Here is a 24,220-nt window from a genome sequence, read left to right on the forward strand (position 1 = left end):
TTTTTTTCCCAATATGGCTTTTATTCTTCAGAAATGAAAAAAGGAACAAAACAAAAATTAAAACTTTTCACTTGCCAATATGGTTATCTACAGAATTATTGAATAAGTGCCTGAAACAACGTTTTATGTTACTGTTTTAACCTATTTATTTTTGTAAATACGAAAAAATATACATGGTTTTTTTATTCAAGTTTTTTCGATTACTCTAAAAGTAATTCAGTTCTTCCAGTACTTTTACGGAACAGCGTTACGTGTGGGGATCATAAAATAGGCAAAAGTTTGTTGCCCGTATTCTAATACAGATCAAAACAAGGACGGACACAAGGGAGGGGCGATGGGGCTACCGCCCCTTCCTTGAGTCGAGATGCAGAACTCTTCCACGGCATGTATTTGATACTGAAGTTGAAAATTGTTTTAGCCTATCTTCAATAGTTTGACGAAGCTCTTGCTGTCTGGAAAATGAAGATGTAGCACATATCTTATTCTTAACACATTACTGATAGAGATCTGAACTTTGTGTAGGAAGTATTTCAAAGTTCCAAAAACTCAATTTTAGAAGATTTAAGATGATATTAAATAGGGTTATAGGGTTCAAGGGCTCTTCTCAGGAAAGTTTGGAAAATTGAAGTCCCCCCCCCCCCCCCCAAAAAAAAGAGGAACTTTAATGGGACACCTTTGATGGCGTTAAGGTAAGGGATGGGGTTTGGTACACTCCTCCGCAATTTTGTAGAAAAGGAAGTCCCTCCCCTTCCCAAAATAACTGAAATGAGACGATCTTTCATGGTGTTTGGAAAGGGGGGGGGGAGGTTTGCGAATTTATAAAAGGGTAAGGGTGTGAAATCAATCGCCCCTCCTTGAATAGTTTCTGGATCCGTCCTTGGCTCTGAATGTAAAATGCGTTATTTTTATCAAGAAACGTTGCTATAGTCAACCTATTCAGTTGTTCAACATATCCCACACTGGCAAGGAAACTGACTCAACCACAAGAAAAAAAAACAGCAATGGAGAAAATTAAGGTTTGACGCAATAGTAATTTTAAGTGATTTAGTCTCAAACATTACAATATGCGCAGTCAACTTATTATGTGATGTTTATTAATTAGTTTTTGAAGTATAGTTACATAATGCATACTTTAAGCTCGAAAAATATTCGTCCAAATTATGAAATTTCAATGATGAGTCATTATTGATGAAATCGTTTCTACGCCCCCCCCCCCCCCGCGCACCATTTAGGTGAGCTAACTTTGCGGTTTTTGTGTCGAGAAAAAGCACTAAATTTATATTTTAAATCCATAGCCGGTACGGTTTTCCCAGATTTTGAATTGTGTCACTTTCCTTGCCGGAGTGCGATATGATTCTTTATTAAAAACATACATGATCATAAACAAATTGTGACTAGAGCTATCCAGGAAGGAGGGGGGGGGGGATCCGGTCTTTTCCCTTAAAACAATTGTTGCTGCGATTTTGGTGACTTAGAGCAAACCTAAGGAGTCGTTCACAAATGATGTCACGCTTGAAAGGGGTAGGGAGAGAGGGTTCGGGGTTCATGAACTTCGGACAGTTAGTCTCAAGGGGGAAGGAGGGGATTATAAGAAATATGACTTCACATATTTTGGTCCAAATAAAAGCGTTCGTTATAGCAATATGTTCATCGAACATTGCGTGAGATGTGACGAGGGGAGAGGCTAAGGTGAAGTGTAACGTCCTTTATGGACAATCCGTGTTTACGTTAGGCTACTGTGTACTGTAGTGTTATAACTAACTTCGTTTCTGCCTCCCCCCCAGAAACGAAGTTGGTTACCTTCCCCCCCCCCCCCGCCTTGAAACTACTCGCCCTGGGGGTAGTCGTCATCTCTTAAGCCGGACCCAACCGATGAACCTATAATTTTAAAACAGTATTCAAACCAAAGACACTTTTTATAACGCATCGCAAATGATTACATATTTCTAAACATTAATATTCATGCAATACTTAGAGAAATAGCCTTGATTTTAATAGTCAATTGCTTTAAATATTTCAGATTGATTTTTTATTGTTTTCTCATTTACTTTTATTTCTCACATGTAAATCCTTTCTGGAACAATTGCCCAGTCCCCGCCTTTGGTTCAACCAAGTTTTTTTTTTTTTTTTGGGGGGGGGGGGGAGAGGCGGGGCAACTTTTGTTCGAATAATGTTTTCATCATTTTTCAAAAATAACTGCTACTGTAGATTTACTGACTGTATGTCCGCTCTATATGATCTGAAATTTTGTACAATCCATACAGATGCATCAAAAAGACCCAACCCGTAAGAGCTACTGAGTCACCCCCCCCCTCAAGAAAAGGGAGAGGGAGATGGAGAGAGATATTAAGTCTTCAAAACGAACGCAACCCTTAAGCATTTGAATGCCACAGTCTGTGTGGCAATGAAGTTTTCCTGTCCCCCCCCCTTTTTTTTCATCAGCGCACTTGCAATTTCGAATATAGGACGTTAGTGTTTAAAAGGATATCGTTCAAAATTCAGAAAGCCTATTCTTAATAGAAATGTTTCATTCGGAAAACAAAATACCTTACTTTTTTTGTAAATACAATATTTTTGTTCTGAAATTTTCAGTTTAAAAGGTAAAGATTCCCCGTAGACGACAATTACGCGAAGCTAGAAACGAAAGGAAAGAACACAAAGACATTTTCGCAAATTTAAATCCCCGCCAAATTTAGGGTTGTCTCAACTGAAAGCGGTAGCGATCACCCCCGCGCTAAACTTAGCTTTGCTTTCGGGAAGGCGTTCCGAAGTCTCTTCTCCTCATGAATGCACAATACTTGCCAAAAAGCAGTTGCACAGTTTATCAAGCATCGGGTGACGATGACTTATTTATAGCTTTAACAGCGATCGATAAAGCTAAGAATGGAGTTGAAGCTTGTGTGATCGGTGATGACATGGACTTATTAGTCTTGTTGAATGTTCACACACCATCAGAAAACAAATTGAAAATGGTGGTACCAAAGAAAGGCAATCAGCAGGAGAAGGTGTGCACTGTTTCGGACGTTCAGCGAAGAATTGGAGATATGAAAGGTGTACTCTTTGCAATATACCCCTTCACAGGATGTGACACTGTACCATCTTTCTACAAGAAGGGAAACATTTCACCGTATAGGAAAGTGTAAGCCAACAACGCTCTTCGTACGAAGCTTCTAAATCTTTAACGATTCCAAAGCTGATCCCAGTGTGGTGGCTGACGCAGGAAAGTATTTCTTTCTAGCGATGTTTGGAGCAAAGAATACTGAAGATCTAGATAACTTTCGCTACCAGTGGTACTTGCAGGCTATTGCAAAGCAGCCCATACATTCATTGTTCACAAGTTGGCTTACCACCCTCACTTCAACAGCTACCAGGCAGCCTTCATATAGAACCTACCACCAGGTTCAGCAGCGGCTGGATGAGGAAAAGAATTTACCTCCAGTGGGGGTGGAAGAAAATTGGTGAATGCCTGAGACCAATTATAACAATGCCTTCTGCAACTCCCTAGGAATTACTGTCCCTCATAGTGCGCGTTTAAAAAGCCAAATGCGTCCATAACTGCGAGTGCAGAAGTAGTGATCTAAACTGCTCAAGCATGTGCAGTAATTGCTCAGGTCTAGGAAGTAATAACAGGGGCACTAATATCATAGACGAAAATCTAGAAAAGGACAGTGGTATGCTTGAAGAGGAATGAATCCTGGTGAATCCTTTACATCACAATATGGCGCATTCAACGTTCTACATTTTTATTAAATATTAGTATTAAACTCAGTTTACGAACGTCAAAAAGTTTGATAAAATATGGTTGCAATATACAGGCAACTATGCCTATTTTCTAAAGAAAAAACTTCAAAAGCTGCACTTATAAAAATGTTATTATTAAAAATGATATAACTATAAATCATAATTGTTATGAATTTTTATAATTTAAAATCATCTATGTTTAAAATATATTCATTCTTTTTGCGGCATTGTCTAGAGAAAGTTTGGGTTTCTACGTGTCGCAGAGTTATATAACCATGGTCCATGAATGCTTCTTTTCCCTTAAAAGTAGAGCCCCTTGAGTAGGTGGTGAGGTTGTCGTTCCTTCAAGGGCTAATCACAAACATACCACCGGCCCCATAAATCGCAATTTGCTTTTACAAAACTCTCCTCATACAAAAAATTAGTTTCCAGAGTGATAATGAATTTTTTTCTCCGAAAAATCTAAAAAAATACGAAAAATTTCTATTTTTCACCTATGGTAGCTCTGCAACCGTTCACTTAACAAAATAATGTTTAGGACCATTTTGTTCGTAATTTAGTGTAGATTATTTTGTATATTGAACTTTTCGCGCTGAATACCATAGTTTTCTAAATATTTCGGAAAAACTGATAAAAACCACTAATTTACCAACTTCTTCCCCCCCTCCCCCCAAAACCCGACGCTGAAAACGGTGTAACTTTTTACCAAACAATATGTGGACAGTATACAACAGTTTGGAGTTGACGGGAAACTTTTACTTTGGATGTTGAGGTTAGGCCTTTTTTCGGTCTATTTGCACCGTACTAAAACGTTTGAACCATAGGAAATAAAAAATATACAAACTTTAATCAACATGCTTGGAGTAAAATAAAACTATTTTGAAACAATAACATAATGAGAAAAAGAACATAAACAAAAATAGGTATACTGCATAAAATGAGCATTTAGGGTGCAGTAAACAAACTTAATTATGTTTAATAAAGCCATCGCACTAATACAGTTATTTCATTACCATTTCAAATACAGGTTTAAAATTTCAAATGCTTAATTTTCGATGAATAAAAAATTATCAACTGTTCGAGCTATTGTTTTTACCAACTGCGCTAATAGTACGAATAACGATTCACTCAGTTACTGTTTTAAACTCAATAAAACTTGCTGGTATTTCGTTCGTACATTTATGGCAACAGCAGTAGTATTTTTCCATCACCGAATATTTTACAATATATTTATCAAAATACCATTCCTAACAGGTTAGAGTAATTAGGTGAATTGATTCTTAGGGAAAAAATAAGTTTCAGACCAAAAAATCAAATTATGCTTTTCACGGAATTTCTCAAAGAAATTTTCTTATTGGGGAAAAATATCCATTGAAAAATAAGTCCGAGAAAAACTCGAGTTCAAAGTTTTAAGGGACCACGTACAAGATGAGATTGTAACTTATCGTCCTTTCAAAAAAATAGCAGGTTGTTGAAGCGAAATTAAAAATCCTATATTTTTACCGATATCAAAAAATAATTGCAAATGCTGTGCTATGATGCATAAAAATACGCTACAAAAGCTCGTACAATTTGTAAAAATACTCCCTATGTACATTTATAACTTTAATCCATTGTTAACCGCTATGTTTTCCCCCAAAAGGCGACAGTGAAAAAGTAACAAACCGCTGTGTTTCATTTCTCGATGAATTTTGGCGTACTCATGTCAATTTTTTTTGGCATTGGAATTATTTTTCAATGGTGATTATTGCCGTAAATATAAGCTAAGAGTCCAAGGGACCGTACAAAAAAAATTCATTTCGCATTTTTTCCTTATTATTAGGGAAAGAGGTCTACAACAAGGCCAACTCGGAGAGGGGGGAGGAAACGCCAAAAAGGACTATCAATCCAGAAACTCAAAAACATTCTCGAAAATTCTATATTTACTTCAGTGGAAAAGCGAAAAATGAATTGTCTCATCTACGGCGGGAATAAATCGTTCTTTTTCGTTTTGTTTTTTTCGGTCACCCTTGCGAAAAAATCATGTGCATATGAGCAGCATATGAAGCACTGGATCATATTTTCCACTAGATCTAGGAGGGTCAAGGAGACCATAACCCTTCCCCCAATCCGTCGACAGTATTATTTATCCACACTGTGCTTAAATACTTTGTGCCTTAAATATAAACGATTGCTGAAATGATTTCATTTCATTAATTATTTTTTAAATTAAAAATGCTACTTCTTTTCACTGAAATTACTGCTTATAAACTTAATTGGTAACGTTTTTACCTAACAGATGCCTTATTTTTGTCAGATTTAGTGCTTTTCGTTGACACCCTAACAATTTCAGAAATATTTCGTACCTAACACCCAATATTCATCAACGCGACCCTCCCCCTAAACCCCCTAAAATAGTAGTCTACATACTCCTCTGGTTCTAAAATTACCAATCATGGCCTTTTTGGGCTACAGTTTACTTTTCTAGGGATATCAAATCACAGGAAAAAAAGGCGATGCACAGTGACGTTTTTCTTTTTGAATTTACAACTAGACTTTCTAGTAGAGCAATTAGAAGTAAATTACGATGACCAATGAAGAAACGAAATTTACTGTGAAATAAAATAAGGCAATTTTAACAAGTGTTTTTTTTTTTTTTTAAATAACGTTTGAAATATTTTTGCCGTTGCTAACAAACTGCTTGTCAATAACGCTTTATCATCAGTTAGGCTTTATGATGATGATAAAATCACGATCTATGGAGTTTCGCTATAATACATAGAGAAAAGTAGTGTGGACGTGCCCTTGTTGGTCTACATGGCTTTATTTATCCACCCCATTATTTTTCTCTCAAAATACTAAGAAAACTTTGTTTTTAGAATCCTTAATATATTGAGAGTTTAATCTTCTTTGTAGAATTTTATAGCGCAAAAAAACTATATATCTCAGCTATCACATTATCCATTTGTTACTGCTTCACTTATTGCCGCCTTTCACATTTGAAACGTAAAAGTATAAAAAGGTTTCTCGTGTCTTAAGTGAAAGTTTTTACTAATGCTTTCACTGATTCATTCTTAATTCTCTTTTATGACGGCTCATTCTTCTTCTTCCAGGAGTAATATTGCTGAGGCATAGTTTATGAGGACTACAAACTCAGCGTTTCGTCTCATTGATTCATTTTCCTAGCATTCGCCTATGGTGCATTTTTTAAAAACTTTTGTATAGTACAAAACAAATGCAGACAAAACATTAAACAATGTATGTGCGTTGTTTAAAAAAGTTATTGTTGAAGTTGTAATAGAGTTTTCTGTTCTGCACGTTTCACTTAAATTAAGGTCCTTTAACTCGATTTTTAAAACATCTTCAAATTTTAACTGATTTTCAAGTTACAGTGAATCATTATATATCTTTTTACAATGCGTCTTGATAATGACTTCAGTGTGCGCGGGGAAAAAAGCAAGTTGACAGATAAAACGTCGCACTTACTACTTTGCAAAGTAGAAGATACAGTAAAACCTGTAAAATTAACCACTTTTTTCAGGCACGGAATTAGCTCTTATCATATAAATCAACCTCTGTAAGTTGACCACTAAAGTAGTGCAGCGCAGGTGGTCAACTTACACTGGTTTCACTGTATTGCCAACTGTATGTGACCTCTTATTGGCAGGCACCGTGGTTTCAAATGGATGAACTATTCCGCTCTGCACTGTTCATAAAATTAAAAATTAAGCAATTTACAGAAATTATTTAAAAACAAATGCTACATGAGCGTGGGTTTAATAAACTAATCCGACTTCTAAATTGAAGGACCAGATTTCACATAAAATTCGATGTGCATACTAGGAACTACTTCCTTCGCTTGGTCTCAGCTTATTTCTGAATTGTCGAGAATTGTTGCAGCCTAGGCTATTTGAAACAGCTTTAGTTACTTTTGTATAATCCCCGAGATAGCAATATTTTTTTTGCAATTTTTTCAGTAATGCTTCGCCAGTTGTGTTGTCTTGCGTTTTTAGCCTACAAGGGTTGCAGTAAAATTTAAACGTGTCAGCACCGCTTGGTTTCACAAAATATCGCCTTGCAAAATGTTTCGCCAACCTATACTAAAGCTGCTTCACGCTAACTCGCTTTACGCTAGGTAAAATGTCTCATACACTGGTAAGAGAGAAAATTACAATATAAGTATAGCTGAGAGCAAACAAATATGCCTAAGAGTTGTTGAGCTTGATGGAGAGGCTCAGGTATGAAGCATCAACAAAGATCCACGACGGGTATTTTGTGATTTTATTTTAAAGTTCGGAATTTGGGCTCGTTTATTGTAAACGGCTCTTAATAACAATGTTTCTTCTTTTTCGGCACTGCAGCCTAGGGCAGGCCAAGACCGTCTCAATCAGTTTCCTCCATCCCGTCCTGTCAGAAACAGATTTCCTCCATCCACTGAGGCCAACAGTTTTTAAATCTTTTTTGGCACAGTCGAGCCATCTGGTTGGTGTGCGGCCCCTCTTGTGCGCATCATTTGGAATTGTGAAAGTGACTTTATGGGTTGGGTCCCTACTACCTAAAGAGGTGCCCTTGCGATCTAATGCGATTAGCTTTAATAAAGTGGATACTATCTGGCTGTTTATAGAATTTTTCATATATCTCAAAATTATAGAGAGTGCGCCATTTGTTGTTTTTCTGGACAGCACCAAAAATTCTTCTCAAAAATTTCCTTTCAAAAACCATCAATCTATCTTCTTCTTCTTTAGTTAAAGCCCAACACTCTCTTCCATAAGTTAGGACTGGTCTTAAAAGGGTCTTGTATATGTTTATTTTTGTACTTTGGCGAAGAAGTTTACTTTTTAATTGGATTTTCAAGCCAAAGTAGCATTTGTTTGCCATAACCAGGCGGCAATTGATTTCAACGCTTATATCATTGTTTCTAGTGATGACATAATAACAATGTTTAGTCCTCTTCAAAATAACTTTTCAGTACCATAGTACTTTTTTTTTCATTCTGCACACATTCTTACTGAAGTTTAATGTTTTTGCCTTTTGGATACTCGTTTTATGGTTCTGACTTTCAAGAGTCGCCCCTTTCTTTTCAACTTAGTGAATGTTTAAGGTTCTCCTTGAATCGCTATCTCCTCTCTCAAACTCTTATGACAAGAAGAAAGCAAATTTTTCATCCAAAAGCTGATTGTTTTAAAAGATTTTTCTTCACAATACTGTAAGTAAACCAAGCAAAAACGGTTTTCTTTTTCACACAAAGCCGCTTATTTTGCCTGAAAATGCAATTAATGCGATAAAAAATATCTCTCAACCCAATCTTAATTAAGGATTATTTTTTCGGCGCCGTGCTTTCATTAATTAAGCTACTTAAAGGGAAAAAGTCGGATGAACGCAAACAGCTATCAGATCCTATTAGTGATAAATAAAACTGCTAATATGTATGCAACGGAAGGTTTTGTTTCAATAATTCACGGGATAAAGTGGCGTGGTTTTTTTGCAAAACAAAATCGACAATTTCATTCGCTTTTTTCATCAAGTTGTGTTATTGTTCGAATAGGTGCTTTTAAATATGCTTGTTAATTTGTACTAATTGCATTTCTTTCTAATTAAAATGGAATAATTAGGATTCCGTGCTGCTAAAATGTTTTTGTTAAAGCATATTTTGTGCATATCATTTAAAACAATGAACAGAACGAACAGGAATAACCAATCAATACGCTATAAACTAAATTTCGAAATGTTTTTGGAAAAACAAATGGGAAGCTAATGTGGCTAATTTCCGAATTTCTGTCAGTAACGAATCTAAAAAAAAAAAAAAAAATTAAAAAATAAAAATTAAAAAAAATAAAATAAACCAGAAAGTTTCCCTTTTAAAGTCAGCCCTTTAAAGTCTCCTTTAAAACCTTCCTGAAATAATCCGAAATATTTCTGAAGAATTTAAAAGCCTCCCAAAAAAAGCCAGTCCTGTTTCTGGAATAAATCACGAACCGACGGGGAAAACTTAGATGAGTTTATAGTTATAGCTTTGCAGCTTTCTGATATGCCAGTGAAGGCCCCAAAATCAATTACCAATTATTATATTTGCCTGCTATTCCTGAAAAGCAATAATATTCAGAAACTGCACTAAGACTTTTTTTTTCGATATCAGTCAATCGAACGGAGCTATCAGAGCAGAGGGCGAAACACCTCATAAAGAAGCGGAATATGTTTTCGTACTGGTAGCTAAAATTATTTCCCATAGTAGATTGAAACTTGCACTCATGAGGATCTTTCAATTCAGGAAACGTTTTCAGAATAAGTACTTGACTTTCATAGGAAACTGATGCAAAACCGTGACATTAAGTAATGTTGAATGGACATAATATGTGATGTTTCGGAATTATCGAACATTGTAAGATGCAAAAGGATTTCTCTTTTGTAGAAAAACATAAACAACAGAATCATATGATTCATTAAACAGTAATGGCTCCACTCTAAAGCAAAACGTAGCGCATATCCTACCAGTAATTTTCAACACGTTGAAAAATGGCTCTATAACGCAAAAATGAAAACCTCTGCAAGTAACGGTTCAAAATAAGTGCTTTCTGACGTTTATTAATTCACAGGTTGAGTCATATCTTGCTTCTTACTTTTTGTTAGGGCATGTTCGAATAAAACAACTGGTAAAAGTGGTTGCACCGGTGAATAACCAAGCGCGTTCTAATATACGTAGTCACCCGTTAGCCGATCATATATGAAAACACATTAGGACACTTACCGCTTTAACCACCGACATCATCAAATCCACTGATCAGGTTAACCAGTTCCTCTATTCAAACACACCCATGTGTGGTTTTCTTGGTTATATCCCACTTTGTCATTTCATATATTTTTATTTGGGGCATTTTGTGGCAGCCTTTTTTAAATCAAGGACGCGTAAATTTAGCGCTGATTTCGTAGAAAACTCTAAATTTTCTGTTACTTTTCTAAAATATTTCGTTAATATATCTTTATCCAAATTTATACATATATGATTTACGAAATAGTTGGTAAAAACCATCGTTGCCAGAAGCAAGTAATTTTCTATCAAGATCGTAGTTTTTTTTTTTTTTTTTTTTTTTTTTGAAAAAAAAAAAAATAAAATAAATAAAAAATAAATAAATAAAATAAAATAAAGCGTGAGCACGCATCTCTATATATTACCATAAACGCGCCCGCACACACACGTTGTGTTTTAAATGTACGTATGGTGCACACAGTGTACGCGTATACTATACGAGTATATTTTCTACAACTGCTTTCACTGATATGCCTTTTTGCACACATCCCGAATCGGAATCGTAGTAGTATAGATTTGTTAAGTTTTAAGGGTGGAGAGGGCCCTGCAATCTAACTGTCAAGGAACACGCCTTGGCTATCGGGGGCCCTGGGGATCTTGTTTTTCGGGGAAACTCCTACACTATGAAAAATAAATGAACTTAGTTTTTCTTAATTTACCAAGATATAAGTACACCATGAATTGATAATGTTACAAATTATACGAAACACATTCCGAAAACATCACTATGAGTGCCATTTCCTCCAAACCTGAAACAAATAATTATCGTATCAGCACCCAGTTAGCGATTATGTTCATTTCTCAATCACAGATTACCTGATAAGTTTGAGAAGTTTTAGAGATTCGCAATCAAGTTCACAGATGGGCCCGACAGCGTTCGTAGGCGGTGGTTCATTTCGCACTGAATCTCATTCCACGCTCGTAGAATGTCAAAAGGATAATGATACCTATTGGCTGCGTTTGATAAATGATGACAGAGTACCAATTCGACAACCAATGAAATATAAATTGGAAAGCTTTAAGCGATGGATTCTGTGAATAATAGGGTAATAAGAATTTCCTGTGAAGCTTTGTTCCACTTCAGCATCCGTGTAATGAGGTTAAATAAATACAATGTTTTCTTTGTTCACCGGAAACTTGTTAACAAGAGGAAAGATTCTAAATACAGTTTCCTGAAGTGAAATTTAATATTTTACTTGAATGTTGTCTTTAGAAAAAAAGAAGAAAATAGCGAGGCATAATTGGAAAACAACTGTCTGCACATGTGCATATACATCGTTAGAAGACATCATTAAAAATGTTATACGTTATTCAGAACGGTAAAGACTAGGCAGTGAAATTAATAAAAGTTTTCAATGCCATAAAAAAGATAAAATTTTTAATGATGAAATTAAAGATGTTAGAGAATGAAGATTTGTGTATCTCTTTGATTTTAAAATTAAAAATGTTTGATGTTTTGAATTTAGAGCAACAACATTAAAAGGCATATTTTAAAATAAAAAAGAAAGAATGAAAACCCCAATTGTTTTCACACATCCAATTTGCACGAAGTTAAATTTTTGCGTGAAATACAAATCGTGTCCAAGCGTTTAATAGAAAGGGAGATATTTCAAGATGATACATTTGTCTGTTATTATAGTATAGACAACTGTGGTTAAATTGGAAAACCGATACTTTTATATTATATTTCTATATTCCAAGGTTGAAAATTAAACATTTACAAGTGTCTTTTGGGAACATGTTTCCCAACCACCCAAATTTGGAACGATAATCAAACGAAGGATAATTTTAGTACAGTGTTTAATTATATTTGTTTAGTCCTTCAAAATTCTTGAGCTCAAGTAATTAGAAATCATTATTAATGAGTTACTAATGAACGGAACTGAATGATGTCATCTTTTCTAATTACCGGAAATAAACGAAAGAAAATACTTTCAAATCATTCAAGATAATCCATTTCTGTTATTGCAGTAATTATTTTGTTGGAAGTCATAAAAATGGATTCCGTAATTGCTGAGCTTTAGTTTGCTTATTAACTGGTTCATTAGTTCAATATCTCAGAAGAGTAAGAAGGTTTATTATTTGAAACCGGATGATAAAACAAAATATGCGGGAAAATGATGTTTAAATATGTGCTGAAACCATACATTAGTCGTGATAAATTTCACGAACAAGTTTTTGTTAACATTTGAAAGAATGAGAAAAAAAAGGAATGTCCTGAAACTGGCTCAATGCACGTACGTCCCCTCTTTTCCCATACATATCTTCTTTAGGTATTCCTATTGTAAAGTAAGATGCTTTGTGTGTGTGTGTTTGTATGCGTGTTTGTTTAGTTGTGCATTGTGGAAAAACGGTCTAGACCAAAATCATAAAATTATGTTTACAGAAAACGTTTTGCAAACGACGTGCACCTCGAAGCCAGACGGTCGATGAATTAGATAAATTTAAAAAAAAATATTTAAAAAAAACATGTTTTATACGACTTTTAGCACTTTTGTACAAGAGAATTAGAACTAGTTGTAGAGTTAATGTACTGTTACAAACAGTGAAACTCAATGTAACTGCCTTCTAAATTTTAAAAAGGTGCAGCAATGAAATGTTGTTCAAATAGTTCAGTTTGTAATGTTCATTGAATGTTTGAATATTCCTAAAATAAATGTTCATTGTTGTGACTAATGCAATGCATTTAGCGATGCAACAATGATGAAACTGTTTAAAATGTTCACTTATTTATTAATAGTTGTTCATCAGGAAAAAGGCGTATGTGTTTGTAATAGAAATAACAGAGACATACATGTACAATGTACATAGTTATTGATTGTAGTAAAGTTTTACATCATAGACAAGTTTATTTAAGCAGCTGTAGAAGGCGGTGTTCTTGGTGTTAATAGTTGAGCTTGAGGTTGCAATTTCGTAAACTTACTTACTTAGTAGAACTTACGCTATACTGAAAATATCTAATGATGGATAATATTAAGCACTCGTATTTTCCTCAACGAACCAATCATGCGAAGTGCGAGCGATAAAAAGCGAATTGTTGCTGTTACGATTCTTCCCTTTTAATGTGATCAACAAGATCAAAATGGAGTCATTTCTGTTTTGATCCTTTCCTTTTAATGAGATCAACAATAATCAAAAGCTTGTCGTGGTTGTTATGATCCTTTCCTTTAAATGTGAACAACAATAATAAAAAGCTTGTCGTGGTTGTTATGATCCTTTCCTTTAAATGTGACCAACAATAATAAAAAACTTGTCGTGGTTGTTATGATCCTTTCCTTTTAATGTGACCAACAATAATGAGAAGCTAGTTGTGGTTATTATGATCGTTTTCTTTTAATGTGAACAACAATTTTCAAAACGAATGGTTGTTGTGATCCTTTCCCTTTATTATGGCCAACAACAATCAAAATAATATAGTCATGGTTGAAAGAAAGAATTACCAACGTTTTAATGCACCAAAATTTCAAAATTTGTAAATTGTAATTTTATTGCATTAAAACGTTTGCAATTCATTCATTTAATTTTCAAGCTCAAAGGTGTTTTTTTTGTCATCTAGTCATGGTTGTTATGGTGATTTTCTTTTCATGTAACCAACAATAAAGCAAAGTTTGTCTTGATTGTTACGATCCTTTTCTTTAAATGTGACCAACAGTGATTGTTATAGTCCTTCCCGTTTAATATGATCAACAAAAATCGAAGTCTTGTCATGGTTCTTGCGATGCTTTTCTTTTGAGCGACCAACAATGAACAAAATCGAGTCATGGCTGTGATGATACATTCCTATTAATGAGACCAACAATAATCAAGATCTACGTTTTAGGGCTTCAACTTCAAAAGCTTTCAGGAGGATAACCGCTACTTGTATTTCAGTTCTTGCATGCAATAATTTCTCTCCGTTATGCGATTTGGAAACAGACTAATCGGGAACGACTAATCATTGATTTAAAAAGAAACGAATAAAATAAATTCAAAAACTTAAATCCCTTACTGACAGATTAAAGATTTCGCAATCCGGAATTTCAGCCTAGCTATTACACGGTATTTTTGAAAATAAAAATTTTGCTTAAATGTTAGTTTACTTTTTCGTATTTTTTATTTGTTCTCCAATTAAATTTTACATTAAAAAAATTCCAAAACTTTAATGCCTGTATTCGAAGATTTTTTTCTTCTCATTGCTTGTGCAATCCTAAAATATTTTCGTAAATAAGAAAATCGACATTTGTACTCTAAGCGTTGATGTAAACGAGAAACATCATTCGTAACTCTTCATTTCTATAATGTGACTTTTGCATGTTCTCACCTTCAGTATATCCCGTCAAATAACTTAGTGGTAATCGATATCACGTTCACGTTTAATGCTATTTGATTTGACTACAGCAAGCCGACAAAAGTAAAATCGATATTTCAATATTTCACCTGCATTCAATTATGTTTTAGATCCGAACGTGTTCTCTTTGGATAACACGTGAAAGGCATTGATTAAATGTGCTTTTATTGGTAAAACGGGATTGGCCTTGATAAAAATGAATTAGGTGCTGAATATGAGCTGTTCTGAGAGAAACGATAGCGTACCATTTTAGTGAACGCTAAACTACAAAAGCTGAATGCATGATGTATTTCTTTCTTCTCTTTTTTTTAAAATCAGCTGTTTTCTTTTATTATTGAAAAAAATCGATGTAACGAAAGAGAATTGTGTATCGTTTCAAAAAAATAAAAAAAAAAAGCTTTTATGCAGAAAAATACCAAAAAAAAAAGAGAAAAAAAATCTGATGTACTTTACGCAACTTTTTTTTACGTTCATTAAAAAATCGAATTTTAAATAAGTAAATTGGCGCTAAATATCATGCACGTGACTTAGAAGCAATAATTTTTAAACAAATTGCTTTTTAGACATTTTTTTAAACATAAATAAAAGTATGGTTATAAAAACAAAATTACTTTGAAGTGTAAAGAAAAATGATGTTTGTTCTTGCGTCTGCGATCTAAAATTGCACAAAAACTGTATATAACGTGTATGAAGAACAAAAATATATGCGCTAATTTCCATGCTTCTTTACCTTCCATTTTGTGTTTGCTAACGCTGCTATTGCCATCCGTCCCTAGCGATTATCCACCAGTGTATTATTGAGCTGAGAGTATAGTGTTGGGATCCGGGGTTATATGATTGTCCAAAAATGGCTTATACAGAAACAAATGTAATTAATTGCGCAGTGTGAAAACTAGAAGCTCCGAAACCAAGTTCTAAACAAACAAATTGGATTAGACCAAAAACCTAACGATCTAAACTGAAACCCTTTTCGAACTAAGCCTAGATCAAGTTCTAAGTCCAGGTTCTAAAAACAAGGTTTTATACCATGGACACTTTTCTGTCTATTTGCAGAAGCTTATTTAACTGTGTCGTTGGAATTATACCGTGTGTTGTATAAAAGAATGTCTGACTTGAAAGGGTGTGAAGGGATCAGTATCCGTTATGCCGAACAAAATAAACAACGTAGTAAACACATCTCTGAAACGAAGTAAGCTGTTTAAAGGAAAAGGGGGAGGGAACGTGATTTCAAAAGAACCATCAATCCACACTTTACTGCAGTGGAAAGGGAAAAATAAATTACGCAATGTAAAATTGGGGCCTTGGTTGGGAGCGATGAGATTGGTATACTCGGGGTGGCACGTTTGACTCCTGCATTCGCTCAGGATCTAATATTCATTTTTGTTTTGTAATTTTCTACCTTTATTGACTTAATAAGTTTTGTACTGTACATAGGAAAATACTATTTAAGGAAAGACTTAGTTAAAATATTAAAGATTAAAGACCCAAGCAATATTTAAAAAAGAAACTACATTCTTTATTGATATTGTAGTTTTCATCAAATGCAGTAGAGGGTTGCGAACAAAGGTCCCCGTCTTTGAAAAAGCACGTATTAAATATTGAAATGAGAGACGGCATTAAAATTGGTTTAAATTGAATACGCCATCACCATTACTGCGTTCATGCAGCTGTCAGAGCAAGCATTTTCCACCACTCAGCCACGTATTGCCATCTTGAATAATAAACACCTGAAAGAAAGACGACGTAAAAACCGTTTTTATACAGAAGCTATGCTTTACATACATTGAGGACTGTGTTCAATGCGCCTTGCCTCCGGACAAAGATAAACATCATACGAGAATTAAATAACACCCAGGGCACCGGCGGGAATTGAATCCGCAACCTCCGGCTTAGAAGACGAAGCTTCTACCACAGAGCCACGGAGTAAAAATTGTTTTATCTGTAGGTTTCGTTGGGGTTTCCGTGGCTCTGTGGTAGAAGCTTCGTCTTCTGAACTGGAGGGTTCGATTCCCGCCGGTGCCCTGGGTGTTATTTCCTTCTCTTTTGTTGTAAATCTTTCCTGTGTGCGTCTGGAGGCAAGGCGCTTGGTACACAGTCCTGTATATATGGGAAGCGATTTAGCTTCTAAAATTAAATAAATAAATAAATGTATGTTTTGTTCGCCTTGCGATACCGGTAAGTTGATCATATGACAGCTAATTACGTCAGCGGTTGTTCACCGGTTGTTCATCAACCGAAGCTGAATCGAACGCTTTCTGTTTATACGCGTTATTCGCGCAGACAAATAACGTGCAGGTGGAAAATACTTCATATTGGTCAAAAACGTCTCGTGTTCAATCAACCAATCAACCAGCTTAAATTGCGGTCGACATGTGGATCTACCGGTGAATCTATCAGAACGACTTCGGCTACATTCGGAAACAGGCAGAGGTCACACCGGTGCCACATCAAGCGGTTGAAACGATTGATTCCCTATATAAAACATATTGGGACACAATCCTTTCCGAACGCTTGCGGTAGCACCGGTGCATGTTCCCGAATGTAGCGTATTAGAACGCTTTAGTTAGTGCCAGTTAGGCATTGGTCAACCGGTAGCGCCATGCTAACGTAACCAGAATTTACAAATAATCAGTTCGTCATGGCAAAGCGGGATTGTTTCTGGTTCTCGTCTAGAATTTCGTTGCCGTGTTGTACGTTAGAGTGTTCGTAGCTGCTTTGCTTGATATTTTTACGTAAATATTCGTCAGTAGCGGGAAAATACTGAAAAGAGTGCAACAGAAACAACTTCGTAAATTTGCAGAACCACCACTGACGATCGATTGAAATTCTGGGATTATCGTTTTCTGGGAACAAATCGAGTAATACCTTCTTCCTGGTAAGTTATTGCATTTTCCTGTCCATTTTCTTAATCCAGTACACTTGTCAGTTCTTACTTGTCTCCATGTGTTCGTCTTTTAATGCATAATGTGCATTAAAATTAAAAAAAAAAAGTGTTTTATTTCTTATTGGAAATGGCTGCCTTTCTTTTTAATTTGAAAATATGACAAAACTAATTGTTCACATTCTTAATGATTTCGCTATAACTAATGACTTAATTGCAAAGAGTTGCAAGATGATAACAAAATTGTATAACCTGCGTAATCGACGCAATTAAATTTTTTTTAAAGTTATTACTGATTTTTTGAAACAAAATGTCATAAATGTTTCCGAACAAAAAATGAGGGAACAAATCTGATATACCCCCCTCTTGGCGACTTTTTCCTGTTGGCGCCAAAAAAGCGTCGCCAAGAAAACTATGTATGACGTCATATGTCATACATCGTTCTTAGCGATGCTTTTTTAGCGCCAACAGGAAAAATTCAAATTATGTCATTAATTATTTAATGAAATTAATGCATTAATTTTTTTCCGTTGTTTCTCCGGGATACGAGCCCTCGGTCTCATAGTACTTTCGTAATGAGACCTCGGCTCGCCGGCCCTGCCTCGGTCTCATTACGAAAGTACTATGAGACCTCGGGCTCGCCAGGACCTCGCTGCCGCTCGGTCCGTTATCCCTCCGACTTTTAATATACATCACAGTCGGATATAAGTCACAGATCTCCTCCGTTCAGTATACAATAAAGTCACAGATTTTATGTGAAATTAACACCATTTTTGTGCTACAAAAATGCCAACCAGACCAAAATACAAACTACCAGAAACACATTAAAAACACAATAATTCAAAATATGTTCACTTACCTTTTTTACTTTTCTTTTACTTCCTCACGTGAGGCAGTGCACATATGTTCCGCTCTTAGGGAAATTATCCCATTTTTTATTATCATTACTTTACAAAAATATTTAAATTATGTTTGTTTTGACAAAAAAAATTCCAAAAAAAACAACCTTATTTTACTTGTATTTTGTACTCCACCCAATTAATTTCGCGAATTATTTCCAAAAACTTTACAAACATATCCTCATTTTTGTATTCACAATTTTTCATTCAAAAATTTCAATTGATACATTTGGACAACATCACAAACCGAACTCATAATTAAAATAGAAAATTCAACTAAATTAACATTAAAAAACAACAAGAAAAAGAATACTCTAAAATAAAGTTTGAATTGAAACTTTATTTTAGAGTATTCAACTTAAAATCTCCCTAAGAGCGGAACATATGAGCACCTACCTCCTACCACAGAGACACGTGCAAAAAGACAGACTTCGAGAAACTACTTTCCAGCGTTCAAGTTGCTAAACCAGGGTTGCCAAGTTATCGCCTTATTGGCGATTTTCGTATCGAGCGAAAAATTAAAATCTCGCCAAGAGGGGAGCATATCAGAGGAGAGCCAAAATGAGTTTATGTTGTCCCATTTCCTTAAGGCAAATAAAAGTTTCTAACTAGATATTTTCAGAAATGATGAGTAAAACCTGTAATGTATTGCTTCTGAGATCGAAAGAAATAAACTTCAGCAGTGGTTTGATATTAGATATGGTTCCGAATTTGAGGTGCACCTATGTCCCCAAAAGTTTGTAATCACATCTACTGATACCACATTATTTGCACTTGATAATTTATTTTGGAGTAAATGTTATCGATTATTCATGTACCTTTCTGCTCGTGAAACAATATGAACAGTTTAACCATCATCATTAGTCAAATGTTCAAATAATACATTTTATCTAACCAAAGGTACCAGAGCAGTATCAAACGGATCAAAAGTCTAGGAAAGATTATGTACAACGCATTTTTACGCATATTAATAAACATATCCTAGAATGATGAATGTGATGCCCAAAAATTAATTTGAGTTGTAATTAATGCTTAGGGAAGTAGTTCAAAAGAAAAGCATTTAAATATAATGCATTTTTTGCACATAATTGGTTATTTTAAAAATCATGAGCAACGCGCTACTTAATGATAAATTGAAACATGTTGTGCAATTTATATTCTATCTTTATGCTTGCTTATGCGTTTGTTAATAATTACAAGAGACTTTGACTGAATGATTGAGTAGAGGTATATTCAATGTGTCGTTTAAAATAGCATTTCATGCAATTAATTTGTCTTCTCAATATATTGTAAATAAAATTTGTAAAACATAATACGTTATTACGTTGCTAGGTATCGCTTCTAAAAAGTTTATTTTATAGATGTCCATTTCAGACAATATTAAGAGATTGGTTTTTGTTTTGATACAAATATTCAGACATATATTCTAAAGGTTTCAGAGCCTATTGGAGCAATACGCTATTTTATTGCTCGACGCTCTCCTTTAACACATTTTGCATATCAATGTATTACAGTGATTGATTCTGTCTACACTTCTGCAACCTAATCTTAAATACATTAATCGATGAATGCTTTCGCTAGCAATAACCAGCTTAATTAACTCGAACTGAATATTAACGCATATATTTCTTGGTTAATCTACTTTTGAGGTACACCTCGTCGTCATGAACACGCACTGTTAACCTTCTAATGTAACTAGACATCGGTAGAAAATCGTATTGTGTGTGTTGAACAAGAAGTTCTGTCTAGAACTAGACGAGCCTACTTTCCCGTATACCCATACTACTTTCTAGTACCTGATCAATGTTCTCAAAATAGCTAAAATCGCAAATTGTTTCAAACATATTTTTCCAATATTTTAAGCTACTTCCTAGGAATAAAATATTCCTCACTCATCTAAAAAAATTAGATGCGTAAAAAAAAAGAAAAAAACAAAAAACAAAACGAACAAATAAAATAGCAGCAACTTTTAAACAAAGCAGCTAATACACTTTTTTCCATTTAAAAAAAATTCTTCAACAGCTTTCAAAACGAAAAAAAAATAATAAAAATTAATAAACTCATTGAAATAAATACATCCTATCAAAAAAAAAAAAAAAAAAAAAAATCGTTTCTTTTTCCCCTGTTGCCAAAAATAGTTTCTTAAATGAATTAATGCACTTATCAAGATAAATAAAAACAATAAAATGTCAACGTAAAGAAATACTTTTCATTGTCAAAAAAAAAAAAAAAAAAAAAAAAAAAAAAAATCGTCTGCGCGTATCTTTATGTAGAAACATAAATGACTTCGAGTTTATTCACCGAAAACTGAATACCTAAATAAAAACTTTAGCGTTAAAATAAAAACAAATTACATCAACAATAATTATTTCACAGTTAAAACCATAGCGTTGGAGTCGGAGTCAATCTAATTTTGGGATGAAGGAGTCGGAGTCGAATATCCAAGAATCGGAGTCAGTCATTTGTCCGTGTATAAATTTTTGCCAAAGCTAGGAAGTCATAGTCGAAGTCGGGGAGTCGGAGTCCGATTAATTGTCGGGCACAGGAGTCGGATTCGGATTCAGGTGCCCCTAAATTCTCGGAGTCGGAGTCTGGAGTTCGGCGTCAAGAGCTATTTCCAACAAAATTTGTTTGAAGTAAATCCGCCTTTAAGTACGGAATCTACATTGACTTTCAGTTTCCCCGTAGGCGCTAATGTTAAGGGATTTGAACTGTTCAAAATTGAACAGAAAATTGTTCAAATCAAAAAGATATTTTATATACAAGTTTTTTATCAAAAGCTTTTTCCTACAAAGTTTGTTTGAAGCAAATTCGCCTCACAGTTCGGAATTGCCTTGAATTTCCCCGTAGGAGCTAATGTTATGTTTTTTTAACTGTTCAAAATTGAACAAAAAATAGTTTAAAACAAAAAGCGAAATATGGGAATGAGGTGTCCTTGCCGAGATCTTTCGAACAAAAAAAAGTTTGTTCGAATCGGACTATTCATTCAAAAGTTATTAGGGGGGGACAGACAGACAGACCGACAGACAGACCGACAGACATTTTTCCCCATCTCAATACCCTACTTTCCAATTTTTAATTTTTCGATATTTATTTAATTATTTTATTTATTTTTGACTTTTTTTTGTTTTTCGGGATATTTTTCAGATGCATTAAGCCTTCTTTCATGCTTTTTTCTTCTTTTTCTGACTTTTACTGGGAAAGTAGGCTAAAAAAGATATCCTTGCAAATGGCCAAAAGGAAATAGGATAATATGAAAAGAAAATCTTCTATTCCATTACTTGATTATGCTAACCAAATTTAGCTTCACACACACTTCATTGAATGATAATCCAATGGTGTGACTTACCGTTTTTACGGTTCGGGCTATGATAAGTGACAAATAGTGCCGCGCATGTTTTTCATTTATATACAACACTGTTTACTACTTTCTTAGTAAAATGGCTGTAGTCTGTATTAAATAAGGAGTGTGACGGAAAAAAAACTTGTATTTATTTTTAACCAGTGTTACACAAAGCAGTATTTCAGAAACTTTAACCATTCCAAAACATTTAATTATCATTAAAAAAAAAAAAGTGCTTACGAGTTTTTTTAATAGCTCGCAACCGGCGCAACGCAGATTACGATTCAAAAGTTATCCTGCAAGATAAACTGACGTAAGATCAATAGCGAAATCTATATCGGCACCGAGAAATAGATACAAGCACATGCTACGTATGAGTTACATCACACAAAATATGGTAAATCCTCCATAGCTAAAAAATACATTTTTTCCTCTTCAATATTATAGGTTTTTTCCTCTCCCAACTAAGAAATAACCTGAAGACTTTCTCCAGAATCTGAGTCGCACGTTTCAGCATCGTACTGTTTCTGCTAATAAGCAACTTATTCAATATATATATATATATATATATATATATATATATATATATATATATGTTTCCTAATTCGTAATAACTATCTAGTTAGTGTACAAACAGGAAATATTTTGCTCTGAAATATTGAAAGTTTTCTTCCTACTAACAATAAAACACGTTAAGAAAACCTGAGCCAATGGTAAGGTTGTCTACATTACTGATTAATACCGCAGTGCAACTTCTGTCATCAATAAATTCCCGTTTCTGTTAGTATTACAGATGTTTCGTGTTGACGAATCATTTATTCTTAGAAAATAAAGCATCGACCACGTAAAACATAGTGCCAGAAACATCAAAGGGGTCGTCTACAAATGATCTCACGATTTGTGTTGCAAGATATTCATGAAATTGGGACAGTCGTTGAAGGCGGGGGGGGGGGGGGGGTGGAGCTAACAAGAAGTGTGACATTACGCATACACACAGATCTACGCACACACACACAAGCCTACACATACACAACTATGCACACATCTATTGTATGTTAGCTTTACTATATACAAGCTTGCTTATTTGGTTTCCTCTAAAACTAAAGCACAAAAAAGAAAAGAAAATGATGAATTCCAAACTTTTTCTGTCGTTAAAATGAAATCCAAAATGTGTTTCTTCAAGTAGTCTATGAACTAATTTCTGCAGATACTGACCTTTACTTTCCCCCGAAAGCATACCGTTTTGCTTACATCCTTTAAAACCGTATCCCTAAGTATAATCTCTATGATAAAGAAAACTGACTTGTTATTCTAATTAGCTAGGAAGAAAGATAATTACACGTTTAATTTTAAAATACTGCTGAGAAGTGTTCATCATTATTTTCGATAATAATATTTTGTCAACGAGAAACAGTCCCTAAAATTCTCCGTAATTAGTTTTTAGCAACGAAACATACTATAGCTTTCATTTTCTTATCTTTGAGGAAGCGGTTCACGCTTAGTGTTATCCTGCTAATTATTAAACTTACACACTGTTCTAATTACTGCTCAAGATAATTAGCTCGTTTGTTGGGCATTAAATCCAAAGGAAACAAAAAACAGTTTCATTATATGCATCAAAATGGGTGGATTAAAGTATTAGATTTATTATTTAAATGCATAATCTTGTTTTGTGGTTAATGCTGACTTGTATTTGCGGAAAAGCAGTTTTTCACGATACTGTGCAGCGGTGAAGTACCTTCATTACACTTTTTTTTGTTAAATTTCAAAGGCTATAAAATTGAATTAATAAAATTGGATTTCGTACATTACATTACATTTGACTACCCTTTGTCATGGTCAGGGGTGTTCAGAGAAATTTTGGAGTCCGTCAAAATGGCTTTTCCGGCCCCCCTCCATAATGTTTACCTCTGTATTTCACCTCTTGTTTTAAAAATAGCGGGCCCCCCTCGGGCTCGGGCCAACCGGTGTCCCTTCTCCTCGCCTGTGCACGCCTCTGGTCATGGTTACTATCATTCAATAGTCTCATGTAGAACCTGTTCAAATTAACTAAAAAACCGACTCATTGCAAATACTTTAAAACCAATGAAAAATGTTCTAAAAATGACAAAAAGCAAGTGGTTGTAGGTACAATACAGTTAGCTCTCTATTTAACGACTTTCAAGGGACCTTAAAATCGTCTTAAGTAGTATGCGTTCTTAAATAAAATGTTTCTAAAACTATAGTGGAGCATCCGGAAGCGTGA

This window comes from Uloborus diversus, chromosome 4 (genome assembly GCF_026930045.1).
Source record: "Uloborus diversus isolate 005 chromosome 4, Udiv.v.3.1, whole genome shotgun sequence".
Classification (NCBI taxonomy): Eukaryota; Metazoa; Arthropoda; class Arachnida; order Araneae; family Uloboridae; genus Uloborus; species Uloborus diversus.